Source organism: Lagenorhynchus albirostris, chromosome 20 (genome assembly GCF_949774975.1).
Source record: "Lagenorhynchus albirostris chromosome 20, mLagAlb1.1, whole genome shotgun sequence".
Lineage (NCBI taxonomy): Eukaryota > Metazoa > Chordata > Mammalia > Artiodactyla > Delphinidae > Lagenorhynchus > Lagenorhynchus albirostris.
In genome coordinates this window covers 60034079-60049122 of record NC_083114.1, presented here as the reverse complement: position 1 = coordinate 60049122, position 15044 = coordinate 60034079, and the positions used below count along the sequence as shown (strand labels likewise).

At 44.9% G+C, this 15044-nt stretch overlaps 1 protein-coding gene across 4 annotated transcripts in view; it reads left to right on the top strand.

Annotated features, from left to right (window-relative positions):
* The first annotated feature begins 3678 nt into the window (after positions 1-3678).
* HELZ (helicase with zinc finger) overlaps positions 3679-15044 on the top strand; it is a 152963-nt gene continuing 141597 nt past the window's right edge. The window contains exons 1-4 of one of the 4 annotated variants that reach the window (XM_060133081.1): positions 3679-3717; positions 5036-5091; positions 8602-8693; positions 9048-9104. The gene's annotated coding sequence lies outside the window, so the exon portion shown is untranslated. Of the gene's footprint in view, positions 3718-5035; positions 5092-8601; positions 8694-9047; positions 9105-9232; positions 9359-15044 lie in introns of those variants that run through there. The other 3 variants (XM_060133086.1, XM_060133083.1, XM_060133082.1) reach the window with 3 other exon arrangements.

The following is a 15044-nucleotide window of genomic DNA, read 5'->3' as shown; positions in this document are numbered from 1 at the left end:
GATGAGAAGAAATCAGATGGGCGTGAGCAGAGGAGAGCTAGGATTCAATCTGCACTTTATCGAGACCAGTGTGGTGGCTATGTTGGGAATACACTGAATGGGGGCAAAGGGAAGGAGATAAAAGTGCATGGGACCAGAGTGGCAACAATGGAGGTGATGAGAGATGTCAGTTGCTAGATACATTTTGAAGGCAAAGCAGGATTTGTAGATGGATTGAAGATGGAGTTTGAGAGAAAGATAGGAGTGACTGTGGCCTGAGCAATTAAGAGATGGAGCCAGGGAACACCATGGTGGAGCACGTTTGTGAGGGGGGGGAGTCAAGAACTCACCTCTGGACATGTTGAGCTTGCGACGTCCATATGAGTTTCACATGGAGATGCTAAGAAGCTGCTGGATTAGAGTCTGAAGCTCAGGAGAAAGCCCTGGGCTTGAGCTACAGGTTCAGAGTCCTTTCTCAGGGTAAAGACGCTATTCAAAGCCTTGAGACCGAAAGAGAAGGGCAGGCAGTGTAGTTGAAAAAGAGAGACCCAAGGACTGAGCCTTAGGTCTGGGCAGAATAAGATGTAGCCATTGCTGGGGATGGGGAGAAAAAAAGTGAGGGAAGGAAGCGGGCGTGAGTAGGGAATTATTTGGGGCTGTGGTTCATCAGATCAGAATCAGAATGGAGCACCATTAAATGGTGACCAAGGGGTCTGTTTTCCCCCAACTCTGCTCCTACCTGCCTGCCTCTAGCTGTGTACAATCCCAGTGGTCTGATGATGGGCAGGGCCCTCAGCTGCTCATTCCATGCTTCTGCACTCTTTCACCACCACCCCTTGCTCTCATAAAGGTTTGGTCATTCATTCAACAATTCTTTGCTGAATGCCTATATATGTGCCGGGCCCTGAGTGAACAAGCTAGACAAGGCCTGTGCCCTTATGGAGCTTATACTCCGAGGGGGCCGGGGCAGATAATAAACAATCAACAGATAGACAAACAAGAACATTCCTAATCCAGGGTAAAAGAACAGAGAATGCCCTGCTTTGGTGAAGGGGATCATGAAAATTCTCTTCCAGGAGGGGACATCTGAGCTGAGACCTGAGTGCTAAAAGGATGACAGCCATCAGATCTGGGGGTCAAGGATCTGGCTGGAGGGAGGCTTGCAGTGCTGCAGGGGACTGTTGAAGGCCAGTGTGCTGATCATGGCGAGGGGCCCCCTCACACAGGACCTCGTAGGCTATGGTTAAGAATTTGATTTTATTCTAAGTGTGGCGAGGACACCTCCCGTGGGTTTAAGCAGAGGACTCACGTGACATTTCGCAGACCTCACTGGGTTGGTCAGATGGAGAGCAGACAGTAGGGGCCAGAGTGGAGGCAGCGAAAGGAGTTAGGAGGGTTTTCTAGCTGAGGCCACAGGTGGCATCTTGCACTAGGATGGGCCAGGATGCACGTTGTATTGGACGAAAGGGTGGGTCTGGCAATCACATATATCAAACTCTTCTCTGGGTCCAGGCCTATGCAAGGCCAAGAAAAGCACCTACTAAAGAAACGTCGGCGAGGTACAGTCCTTGCCGTCAGCTTATTGAGTGCTGAATTACAGGAAACTCAGACCACACATATTAAGGTGCCGGGTAAACACAAAGCAACCAATAAGTCAGTGCATAGGAGTGGCTGACTAGGTGCAGAAGGGGGACTGGAAACAGTAACTGGCTACCGCGTAAAGAAGAGACTTTGGAGCCTTCACCAGACGGGCGGGGCGGCTCATTTTCCAGCGGGCAGCGGCAGAGGGTCGCGAGCAGCGCTGCCTCCCCGCCCCCAGCCCACGGCCCCGCATGGCGGCGGGGCCTGGATTGTCCAAGAACTTGGCTCCGGGCTCCAGTTTCCCAACTCACTCGGAGCTCAGAGAATTGGTGACTCAGGCGAGGGCCCTCCCGGCACGCTGCGTTCTCAGCAGGCCTGCAGTGACTCACCACCTCGCTCCCTCCCTCACTGCTGACCCCGGGCCAATCCCTTAATGAGTCTACACCCCACTCTTCTCACTTGGCCGGGACAATTGCCTGGTGGAGTTTTTAGCTCCCCGGGGGCAGGGCTTCTGTCAGCAACCGTCCAGGTTCCTCGAGAGAGGCTTCTCGTAGGGTCTGGAGGAGCATAAAACCCTTGGGTGGACCCGAAGGTCCCAGGCCCTCCCCGTGCACCGAAGGAGGGCTTTAATGCCTGTGCATTCTTCTAATTTCAGAGCCTTTCAACAGCATTTTATACCGAATACAATTTCGCAAGTCTTGGTGTCCTGGAGGAATTTTCCCTTGGACACCTCTTGGTCAAAATTTGCTTGGGGGAAACAAAAAAGCAACCAGAGTAGGCCCCCAAAGTCTGCAAAGCAGAGACCAGTGGCAATGGGAGGTGAGAGTGCGGCGGACTGACCAACGGGCCCCGGGGCAAGGGGACCACCGCGCGAGGGCGCGGGCGGATGCTCTGCTCGCCCGCGCAACCGAAAACGGGCGGCGAGCATCGCGAGAGGGCTCAGCTCCCCTGCAGCGAGCCCTCGGGCAGGAGCAGAGGCCCAGGCGACGGGCGTGGGCTGCGGGGTCGCTCGCTTGGTTCCCCGGCTAGCATCTCGGCGCCCCTACTTCCAGCGCGCCCCGTCGCAGCCAGGCGACCTGAGCGTCCCCCCACCAGCCTTGGGCCGGAGTGCTGCCCGCGGTCCTTCGCTCGCCCGGCCGCCAGCGCTCGCCGCCCGGCTGGGACCCGGCAGGTGGACTGCGGCGGGCGCACCCTCCTTCCGGCCCCGGCCCCTCTCCCGGACCCTCCCTCGAGCCCTGGCGCGCCTCTGCTCCCCGGCCAGAGCTCGCAATCTGCGCCCCCGAGTTACCTGCCTCGGGAAGTCCCAGTTCGCAAGCAGCCCGGACTGTAAAAGGGTGGATTCGGCAGAGCCCAAAACCACATTCCTAGGGGAGGGGTGGGGTCCCCATCTAGAGGGTCGCGGATCGCATTACCGGCCGAGGGGAGGAGACAGCGGAAGGGAGAGTCAACAGGGGTAAAAGTTGCTTTTCGCTTAGTACTCCCCTCCCCCTCCCTAACGCGCTGCGATGCCGGTTGGCTCGGGGACCCAGTGTCCGCCCAGGTTCCGGAGCCCGACGGCCCCAGAACGGTTTGGCAGGACAGAGGCATCTTTACATCCGCGGATGCGGCAGTCAGAGCGCCGGTTGGTTTGCAGGGCTGCCGGGCTCCGGGGCCCCGAGGGCGACCCCCGGCTGCCCGGGGGCGGGAAGCAGAAGCCCGCCTCCGGGCACCGAAGATCTAGAGCAATAACAGACGCATAAATAAATCAATGAGCAGCTCTTTGCTGCCAGCAGCAGGGAAACCTCGGGCTGATTAAATGCAGACGTGGGGTGTCTGCCAGGACAGGAGGGCGGCGGGGTACAAGGAACCGGCGTGGAGGCGAAGGGTGGGGGGAAGGGAGGCCGGGGCAGGAGCGACGGGAAAGACCCAAAGCCACGTTTTTAAACATGGAGGGGGGAATTTTAAAGGCAAACAGTACGGGGGAGGGAGGAGGGCCTCCCAGCCACCCGGGGCAACTTTCCGGGCGGGAGGTGCGGCCCGAGGGGCGGCGCCGGCGGCGGGAGGCGGGAGTCCGAGGCCGAGGGAGGGGGGGAGTCACTTTAAAGGCTCTTTCTTACCCATAATGCTTTGTGGGGACGTTGACAAGTGGATCCAAGATGGCGTAGAAAGTAATGACAGGTAAGTCCTGACTTCCCCCTTCTCTGCTGCTGGGACCGCTCCGCGAGCTGCCGGAGCCCTCCGGAGAGGGGACCGGACTCCCCTCCGGTCCTCCGAGTCCCGGGAAGGGCGGCCCCGGGGCGGGCCTGGGGCCCAGACGGCCCGCGGCGGGGCCTGGGAAGCGGGGCTCTTCGAGGCGAGGCCCGGACGCTGGGGCTGTTTACAGCTTCTTCCCCTCCCCGGCCCCCTTCCCCTCCGCTGGGGGCCGCGGAGCCCTCGGCCCAGGCCGTGGAGGGGGCCTCGCAGACCCCGGCCGCGAGCCTGAGGGAGGTTTGTCCAGCCCACGGCACTCCGGGAGGGGGAGTCGAGCCGCCTTGCACGCTCGCCTCCTCCGGGTCGCGGCTGGGGGTGGGGAGCGTGCAGGCCTCCCACGCCCCGCTCGATTGCCCCCTCTGGGCTCGGACTTCCACGCGGGGTGGGGCGGGGGCCGGAGGGTGGGCGCGGGGAAAAGTGGGTCAGGGGTGCACCCCTCCCTCCCCCGCCGAGGGCTGTTGCCTGAGCTTTACTTTCTTTACCCCCTTTCTCCGCCCCCTCCTCGGAAATTCTCATTGGCCCACAAGCACATCAACAAAAATAAAAACAGAGGATCCTTTCCTGGAGATTCCTTCAAGACTTCCCTTTTCTTGAGCTAAGGGACCGCAGTTTTATCTAAGGAACTTTGATTGCTCTCCCCCCAAATTATTTGAGGCTTCTGCACCCTCCCCTTTGCTGAGGATCCTCCAGCCAGGGTTGGAAATCAGGGTCTTCGGATTCTTCTTGGATTGAGACCCTCAGGTTTTGTTTGAAACTCAAAATTGTTGTTCCTTCACCCTCACCACTTACACTTTTCAGGCAAATCGTTCATAGATGTGGAACTCCAGAGACAGTGGATTCCTGGAGTTGGGCGGGGGGAGGGGGGAGGAAGGCGTCGTCCTGGCTAGTTGTTAATTTTGCCCTCTCTTAAACTCTTATGAATGGATTTCTTCTCCTTCATCTCTTCTTTTTTCTCCTTTTTTTTCATTTCATGTTTTGAAAGTAAGGTCAGTCAGATATGACATTTTTATGTTTGGATTTTAAGAGCACTTTATAATTATTCTTTTATCACACAGAGAGGAAATGTTTTTGTTTTAAAGTAAAGCAAACAGACTCATTTACAAAGCTGCATACTGTATACCATTTTGGTAACTTTTTCCATTTGAAATTTATATGCCCTTTCACTTCAGGCTGATAGAATGTTTGCTACTGATCATGTCTCTTACTGGTGTTGTATAGACACATTATACTTTTCTGTTTATCTCAGGAATTGGATGAAGTAATTGATCACTAAAGAACTACAGTGCTGGTGAGATGTGTAAGGTGAGACTGCAGTTAAAAATGATTTACCTTTTTTCCTTCTTTATTTTAATCAAGTCATGAGGGTGAGACTGAAACTAAGTAATTTGATGGGGCCATCTTTATTTCCAAATCACTCACTCAGTCAAATGGGAGTAGAGGCAGGGCTAGATTTGGAAAGGACAACTGTGTCAAGTATACCAAACTTTTCAACTACTGGAGCTTATCCAGAGCCAAGTGTTATTTGCAGCCATCCTTGATTAGTATCTTCACCAGGGGTAATTATAGTTTGCCTATTTAAATTCCCTTGTGTAACTTTAATTGAATGTCTTAATTTTATCTGTGCTTTGGTGTCCATCACTTAGTCTGCATTGAGTGTTAGTGATTGTGTATGTGGATTTTGTATGTCTGCAGTTTGTGGGACTCGTGTAAAGTACACCCTTTCCATTGGAAAGCGTTATTTCAGGCACATCCTGCTTTTATTTTCTGAAAAATGGAACAGTGCTTGTCTCTCTCATAATTATTTGGAAATAAAAATGATAGTGTTGCATTTTGGTTATAGGTTATTAGGGATGAGACTGGCTTGTCATTATCTTCTGGTCACATGTAGTGTGTGAATTCAGAGTGTTGCTTTATTTAATCTAACTTATAAGGCTTTGGATTTATAGAACATTATTAATATAGTGTCAATGAACAGTCAGTATTCTGTACTGGTGAGAAGGAGAGTGGTTTGCTAATTTTACATTCTTCACAAGCAATTTTCTCAACTTTAAAAATATATCTTTTTATTTATTTTTTATTTTAGTCATCGTAGATGTACTATACTACAGTGTGTGTGAGTGTGTCTGTAAAATATTTTACTATGGTTTATTGAGAAAATGTAAGTTGTTACGGTAGATTGGTTACTGCAGCGTTTTTTTTTTTTCCTTTAACACATCTGGGTAGCCTTTGAATTTTGAAGTCCACTCACAAAGTTTTCATCTCTATCACACATCTGTTTAAGAAGAGTAAGCTGTGCTTTATTTTATTCCAGATTGAGGCATACAATTGACATTTTTGCCTTAAAAAAAAAACTTGGGAGAGGAAGGTGGACATAAACCAAGATCTTTTTGTAAGTGCACACACCACATTTGCTTGTGTTTGAAACTCAGAAGTGCTTGTGTGTATTACATTTATTTTTATTCTTAGCAGAGCAAATATGGATTTTAAAATTTATTTATTTTCAACTTACAGATGGAGGCATATTCATGCCTTAGACCTCCCAAACTGTACCTTTTATCTTTTTTTTTTTTAATACATATTACTTTGTGGAAAGAACCAATGATCTACTTTTGGGCCTATGGAGATGTTTGTTTATAATCCAAAAGGGAATATTTAGAAATAGATAATCTTGTGTGGCTAGTGTTGTTTGGCCTGAGCTGTGTCAAGACATTTTCCACAATTTTCACACATGTAGACCATGTGAAGTGTTAGTATTCACTTCAAAGTGAAGTTGGTGGTTGGCCACCGAACAGGTTGTCACACGAAGCATTCTAAAATGGGAAATGCCATAGTATTGAAGTTTGTGGTGAAGCGGGGTCTGTGTCTTTGAGCTGAATGAAGACACAGCTTTTTTAGTCTGTCCTTTTGGCTGGGAAGCTGGGACACTATTTTTAGGTAAGGCGGGAGTTTTGGGGAGTCAGTAAGTGCCTCTATCAGCTGGTGTGCTTGATTTTTGCAGTTGTTAGCAAGAAGTTTCATTTCTAATACCATAAGTATTCAATCTACATTGTTTTAAAGTCTGTATACATTTATGGACAGTCCAGTGTTTTACTGGAGAAGGGAGTGATGCCAAAATAGCAGGGGAAATCATTCCTACTTGCAAAGGCCTTGTGTAGTTTAAAAATATAGAGCATATTCATGAAAGGCTAAGAATATTGCAGAGGGACCTACAAATAAGTAGACCAGATCTTACACATGCATTTTTGTTCTCTGTTTAAGAAGTAGGCATGGTATTGATATTAAATGCAAATTAGTCTATAATTATCTATAGTCTATAATATAATTATCAAATTATATTTAAGATTCTAAATGCAGGCCCAGCACAAGAAGTAAGGTCCTTTGCCTGTTGTTTTAAATGCGTAGCAGTTTTAAATGCATAGTAGATTTGGGGCCAAGTTTATCAACTTGTCGGTAAACAAGAAATGGGGAGGAGCTACTTAAAAAATTATAAACAAATTGTTATGGCTGTTTATTTCCATAAACTTAGATAAGTATACACGCAAATATAATTTGATTTCTAAGCAATAGTTTGAATTGTTTTCTAGGAGAGAAGTATGACATGTGTGGAGAGCGCGGCCACAGCAGCTTGCAGTTCATTTAAACTGCTGGGTGTAGTCGGCGGCTTCGGCAGCCTTGGCTAGGAGCAGCGCAAGACTTAGTGGTCTGTCGCTTCCCCGGTGGCGGACATTATCCTCTCGAGCCACACTGAATTTAATGGAGTTAACATTCCTCTTTCAAAAATAAATAGTAGATATAACATGAAGATTTTTAATTTATATGTATATATATGTGTACATGTATATTTATATATGTATATATCTTTATTTTAAAAGCTACCAATTGTATAAAGCAAATTGAAAGTTTTTCAGCGTACTACTAAAGAGTCATACCAACTTGTTTCCTGGTGTAAATTGTACTGGGTCAGTTTCTCCAGGGGCAGGAAGTTGTATGGTAAAGCCAGAATTTGTGTGTTCAACTTGTTTTGACTCTCCAAAACTCTGATTCATCATTAGGTTCTTCAAAGAATGCACGGCAAATTTTTTTGAGTAAACCATTGTGACGTGTGAATGTTTGTGATTTTTGTGCCATATTTTAGGTGTTCTCGGAACATCTGAATTTGCCTTTTTGCTTTCTTCTGTCGATATTCTCCTTGTGGTGAAAATATTCCTGTGAGGCGAGCTTCCTTTCAGTAGGCAATATGTGTAACTAATATAGTTAAAAAAATTATTATTTTTATGTAAAACTGATGCATGCTATGGTAAACAGATCGGAGCAGTGCTAAGTGTATGTAGGAAAAAAGATAAAAAGCCTCTGCTCTCCTTCCTCCATCTTTAGCCGCGTCCCCCTAATCTGACCGTAGAAAGCAGTTGGTGTTACGTGGTGTTTGGAAGACCTCTCTTGCCTAGGTGCCCGGGCAGTAGTGAAAGCAGAGGGAGAAGTCAGGGAAGGCATGGCCACTGAACCCGTTTAGATGTCAGGCAGGGATTCCGCCCTTATTTCCTGTAATGTTAATTAATATTGATAATCTTAAACTTCCATTAGTTTAAGATAACTGTAATTGAATTGTTAGTGAAACACTCAAACAGTTAATTGCATTGTCAGGTTGGTAAAGTTTTGATTTGTTGATCTTGTAAGGAAATAAATAATTGGAAATTGAATTCACATAACCTTAGGGCTGGGAGTAATGTTGGTAATTATCATCTGTGGAATTTTATGATGAGATGCACAGTATACTTACTATAGGCTTGTTATAACTCATTATCTTTCCTTTAGTTTTCAGAACAACTCCAAGATAGCTGTTATTTCTGCTTTGCAGAGGAAATTTAGGTTAAATGTGAATTAACGAACATAACGTCGCAAGACTAGTAAGTAGTGGTGCTGGCGTTGTGCCTTGGAAAGGGCGTTCTCTTTCCATTGCAGTATGCTCTGCTGCTTCTATCTAGTCTGTCTTATTTTCCAGATGAGGAAATTGAGGCCTGGAGAAGTCAAGTGACTTGCCCAAGGTCACACAGCTGATTAGTAGCAACATTAAACCAAACTTTTATCTCTGGACCCTTATCTCAGGACTCTTGGTCCTGGCTGGTTATGCTACATTTTATTGAAGTACTGTGGACCAAAGGACTATATGCTGTGACCACTGGATACAAATGCTTCAGAACTGATACATCAGCAGTGGTGTTTTCTAGTATGTATTAAAAGGTTCCTTCTCTCTCTTTCAGAAATTATAAAGAGCTCTGATGGGCTATTTGGGTGATACCCAGTGCAGTGAACTGCAGGTGAGTAAGGTCTGGGAGAGCCTTATTTACAAAGCAAGAACTTGATAATGCCTGAGGAAAAGACAAAAGAGACTTAATCTAGAGGAGGGTGTCTGGTCAGCAAGATGAGGTGGGACAAGGTGGAGGAAGTAGGGCACTGGTGCAGCAGTGGTGACCTGACTGAATTGGCTACTTCTGGAGCAGACTGGATGATGGTGAACCTACTCCAAACAGACTGCCTGACGCTTTGTCAGTTTGTTTGAAGAGAAGTGCGGGTAGGTTAATCTTCCACTTCTGTTTTGAATGAGTAACTGCACAGGGATTCAACCTATCTGCATATGATTGGATCTTCAGAGGTCCTGCAGTTTTTGTGTCAGCATTCTTGAGTGTTGATCACCCAGTGCTCTGATGAACGGGTTAAGTATTAAATTGTTTGTTTTTCCTGTTATCTACTGTGTGTGTATTGTCATGAATGACTGTATAGATCTGCATTTTTGAGGATCTAGATGCCAAGAACATATCAAAGGAAACAAAAGGTTAAACTTTTTTCCTAATGGTTGTATTAGTCCTTCAAATTATTTGTTTTTTGCTGAAATGCCCTAAGAATAACATTTTAGTCTTGAGTATTTATTATTTCACAGTTAGTAATCTTCTTGGTCCATTATAGTATCTTGGCCATTCAGTATTAAACTAAGAAAATGGTAATACTACAGAAAAACAGTTAGAAGACTGTTTTAATATTGTCCTTGTGGGGCATCAGTGCTAAAATTATTTTTTGATACATTTTTAATACTAGTCCCAGAGACTTTAATGAGACAATGCTATATACTTTTAGGGTTTATAATTAAACTTAGGCTTGGCTACTTATTGATTGCTAAAGTAAAACATTGTTGTTTCTTGAGTTAGGGTAGTTTGCACATTCATCCCCCGCAGGTTCATGGGGGTGATCAGAAGACTAGTTGAGCTGGTTTCTTGGTCCTTGGAAAGCTGGGGTCTGGGTTGTCATAGGTCATTGTGATAAGAAGTGCATGAGCGTTCTCAGTTAAGGCCAAAGTGAGCAGTAAAAGAGAGGTGTGGTCCTCTTCCTGAGAGTATATCGAGTTTGCATCCTGGGACCCCTAGTTTCCTTAGTATGGTAGAACTTTCTCTCTTAAATTACAAAATAATTTAAGAATTGTTATTAAGTAAATTGTTAAGTATTTGGGTTACTACCCCTAAAACAGTTGATTTTCTTTTTGGCATTCTGTTAAAAAAATATATATGTATAGATATATATCTATATCTATATATATACACACACACACACACATATATATTATTGTACTCATTTTTAATTATGATGCATATAATTTGAATTTTTCTTATTTATTAGATTATGAAACATTTCCATGTTATAGTTGTCACAATTTTAATTGACATGATTACACTTTGAGAGACTGCAAAATATTTCATCAAGTCATGCCGTCAGTAATTTACTTCAGTCTTTTTATGTTAGATGTTTATGTTGCTGGCTGGTTTTCAGTTAATACTTGAATCTATGTTATTGTAGATATTGTATTTTTTTCTGGCTAATTATATCTCTAGGATAAATTTTTGAATGCATTATTGTGTTAAATGGTATGAATGTTTTTATGGCTTTTGATATATATCGCCATACTGTTTTTTAAGAATGTTATACCAGTTTGTACTACTAACAGATATACAGACGAACCTGTTTCACCACAACTGGATATAAATACATTTTTTCCTTAAAAGTTTTTGCTTATTTAATAGTGTAAAGTGGCATTTGTACTTCTTTGTTCTATAACGTTGAATTTTTCTCTTTGAGTCTCTTCATGGTGAATTGTTTGTTCATATCCTTTGCTATTTTAATCAGTAAACTATCGATGTGGGCTTTGGATGGTAAGGCACGTATAACCAGCTAATAAACAGGTGCTTATTAAAAAGATGATCAGAACATGTTCAGTGAGAATGTTCAGAGTGAGTCTAGTCTAGATGGTAAATTTTCTTGAGAATAGTGGTTGAAGGGGAACAGGTGAGTTATTCCAAGATTCAGTTCGGCACATGTTTAGTACGCATCCGTGTGTACCACGTGTTGCGTCCTCTTAGTGCTTCTCAAGTCATCATGGCATATACTTGGTTGAAGGAGGAGGCTGCTTGAGGCTGCTAGAGGCTTGACTTGTTGGGACTTTGGCTCTGAAGTCGCTTTGTGGAGGGCTGAGGGGATCACTGACTAGAACGTCTTTAGCTCATTCACGGCATACCACAGTGCCACGGCACTTTGAGAAGCTCTGTTCTGAAGGATACAAAGATGAATAAAACATCATTTCCTCTGACAAGGAACGAATCATCTAGTAGAGAGAGTAGGGGCACCAAAACAAGAAAGGACTAATAGGAATTTGAAGGGTGCTGTAAGAGGGGTTCAGACAAGGTGCTTAGGGGTTCAGTGGAGGGAGTGATACTGCCCCCTTGGGGATATAAGCTAACACTTCAGCTGAGGAGGTGGCATTTAAATTGCACCACTGTGAAATTGAGGCGCCATGGCAAGAAGGGGGCATTCTGGAGGGAAGGGTAGCTTGAGCAAAGGCTGAGGGGTGGTGTTGGAAATGAGGTGGCTGTCCGGAAACTGCGTATCCAAATTACCCGGACCCTGGGTTACATGAAGGAACGTAGCGGACAGTGCGGCTGTTGAGAGGTCATGACTGGGTTTTGGAGAATGAATATGATGGATTGTCAGTGAGGAGAAACTAGAGACAGCGTTTTCAGTTGGGGTCCTGGTATTACTCCAGGTGAGGGATGATGAGTGCCTGAGTTGGTGTACTTGGGGATGAAAGGAGGTGGTGGAGTCAAGAGGTATTTTGGAGGTTGAACAGAGAGATGTGGTGACTGATTAGGTAGGAGGGGAAGCGAACAGTCAGTTCTATGTCTCAAGTCAGAGATGATGCTGAGGTTTTTATGGTTGGATGGCTGGCAGAATGGGGCAGCAGGAATACAGAAGTCAGGAGGAAGAACAGGCCTTAGGGGTTTAGGATAGAGAAAAGACGAGTTTGGTTTTGTGAGTTTAAGGAACTAGTAGAAAGGTGAAATCAGAATCTTAACCCTGGAAGGAACAGATGAGGAAGTTCAGGGCCCAGAGGAACTAGAGGGACCAGTGAGGTCTCACAGTTAGATAAAGCAGAGTGTAGACTGCAGCTGCCTGATTCCCAGTCCAGCACTCTCTTCACTGCCTCAGACTGAGAATCTTCTCTGCGGTGTTTTCCTCGCACCCAGGTGTGCTCAATAGGAAGCTGGAAGTGGCAGAGCTTACGTTGGGAGTGAAGAGTTTATTTCTTAATTACATTTTTTTTATTATGGAAAATTCCAGATGTATAGAAGTGGAAAGGGTATAATCAGTCCCACTGTACCTGTTGTTCAACTTTAATAGTTACTAATGCTGTTTCATCTGTTTCCTCCCTCTCCATCAGTTATATTGAAGTAAATCGGATAGAGTGTTTTGGTGAACCTGAACTCTGGGTATCTGTAGTTAAGGAGAATTGAACAGTTCAGTAGGGTATGTTCTGAGCTTTCTGGGTGGGGGTCTAGAGTGAACAGAAGTAGTATTAATTGCCAGAATTCCTGGGCAAATCACTTACGTCTTCTGAGCCTTCGTTTGTCTGTGAGACGGAGGTAATAATGGCAGCGTCACAGAATCACCTGAGATAAGGTGTAGAAAACCCTCTGTGAACTGTGAGCCTGAAGTGACGCAGGTTTTAGTTGTTGGTAATAACAGAAAGGTGATGCTGTTCCTTTGGGCTTCTGTGTTGCTGGCATTCAGTACATTTTTATTATTCAGCAAAGAATTATGTGAGGTACCTGAGGCTTCAACAGGGAACAAAACAGACAAAATCTCAGCTCTCCTGGAGCTCATGTTCTAGGTCTGGAGTATAATAGGAAGCTAATACCTTAATAGTGATTAGTGTGGGCCAGACACTGTTCTAAGTGCTTTCATATTTTACCCTATTTAATTCTTGCAGCAATGCCTTGAAGTGTAGCACTGTTATTATTCCCATTTTGCAGATTTGGAAATCAAAGCAAATGTTTAAGCAGATTGCCTCAGGTCACAATGCCAGGATTCATATTGAGGCAGAGCTGGCTTCAAGCCTATACTCTTACCCCTGTGCCATTAGAACGCTTCAGCTCATTCATGGCGTACTAGTGTTTGATACAAATAAAAAAGGTAGGCCCTGATTGAAATTATCCCTAAACAAGTAAGTGTTCTCTTCTTGTGGGAGAAAAAAGACAAAAACAAATGAAAAAAATGGCAGTACACAGTTCTCTGTGGATGGGGGTATATTAATATTCTTACATAGACAAGTATTTTTCTTCCTAACTTTTTATAGGCTTCACCAACTTTCTTGGTTTCTTTAGATACAAATGGCCACCTCAGTGGAAGGAAGTCATTTTCCTGCTGGTACTTGGGAAGAATGGCTTCTTGAATGAAGCCCTTCTTGTTTACAATTCTTCTTTTTCTCCTGCTGCTCTCTCCTTACCTTGGGGCAGTTCCCTTCTCTGATTTCCCCTGTTCTCTGCTCCTCCTTTTGCGCACAGCTGTGGTGTCCCTTCCCAGTCTCACCAGCTGCCCATGTTCTCAAGGATTTCCTTCCTTCTGCCTTTGCCTTCTCTTCCCTGGCCTGCCTCTGTCAGTCACCTTGGGCCTTACCCTCTGTTTTGGCTTTTCTGAGTTTATTCATTGGGACGAACATCAGGACCAATTTCCCGCCCCTGGCTCTGGCGCTGCCCTGCCAGCTCTTGTTTCTCCTTCATGGGCAGGGAAGATTGGGAAATGGGCAGTGAGCATTCCTTAAGTTTGCATCGGGATTAGGACATGGGTCTCACTCCTTTTAAGGAGGGTTAGGAGGGTATTACGGCTTGCATACTTGTGGGTTTTTTTTTAATATTGTTAAAATATACATAACATAAAATTTACCATTTTAATCATTTTAGCATACAATTCGGTGTCATTAAGTGCATTCACATTGTTGTACAGCCAGCACCACCATCCATCTCCGGAACTTTGTCATCTTCCCAAATTGCAGTTTTGTACTCATTAAACACTAACCCTCCATTCCCCTCTCCCTCAAGCACCTGGCAAACATCATTCTACTTTCTGTTTCTAAGAATTTGAATAGGGTCCATTCATACCATAGGTACCTCATGTAAGTGCACTGATACAATATTTGTCTTTTTGCGACTGGCTTATTTCACTTAGCATGTCTTCAAGGTTCATCCATATTGTAGCATGTGGCAGCATTTTCTTCCTTTTTAAGGCTAAATAATATACCATTGTATGTAAATATATTTTTAAAAATTCATCCATTTTTTTGATAGACACTCGGGTTGCTTCCACCTTTTGGCTGTTGTGAATTATGTTGCTGTGAACTTGGGTGTATACATATCTGTTCAGGTCCCTACTTTCAGTTCTTTTGGGAAATGCCCAGAAGTGGAATTGTTAGATCATATGGTAATTCTGTGTTTAATTTTTTGAGGAATCCCCGTATTTGTATTCCATAGCAGTAGCACCATTTTATGTCCACCAGAAATGTAAAAGGGTTCCAATTTCTCCACACCCTCACCAACAGTTATTTTCTATTTTTTTGATAGTAGCCATCCTAATGGGTGTGAAATGATAATATATACTTGTTTTTAAAGGTGTTTTATGTAGAATAATAGAATTTCAGGACTAGAAATGGTATTAAAGATTTCTAATTCAGTTAGCTGTAGACAGCAACGAATGTTCTCATATGTCTTAGCATTTTCACTTCTTTCTCAGTTGGAAAAAGGCATTTTGGGCAGATGGGTGTCTACTGGATCTTTGGCTCAAGATGAACTATGTCTGACCCAGGCAGGGTACATGGAATGCAGCTTTGTAAGAGATCTGCTCTTCTCTTCTGCCAGTGACTCTATTTCTTATACCTCTTTACA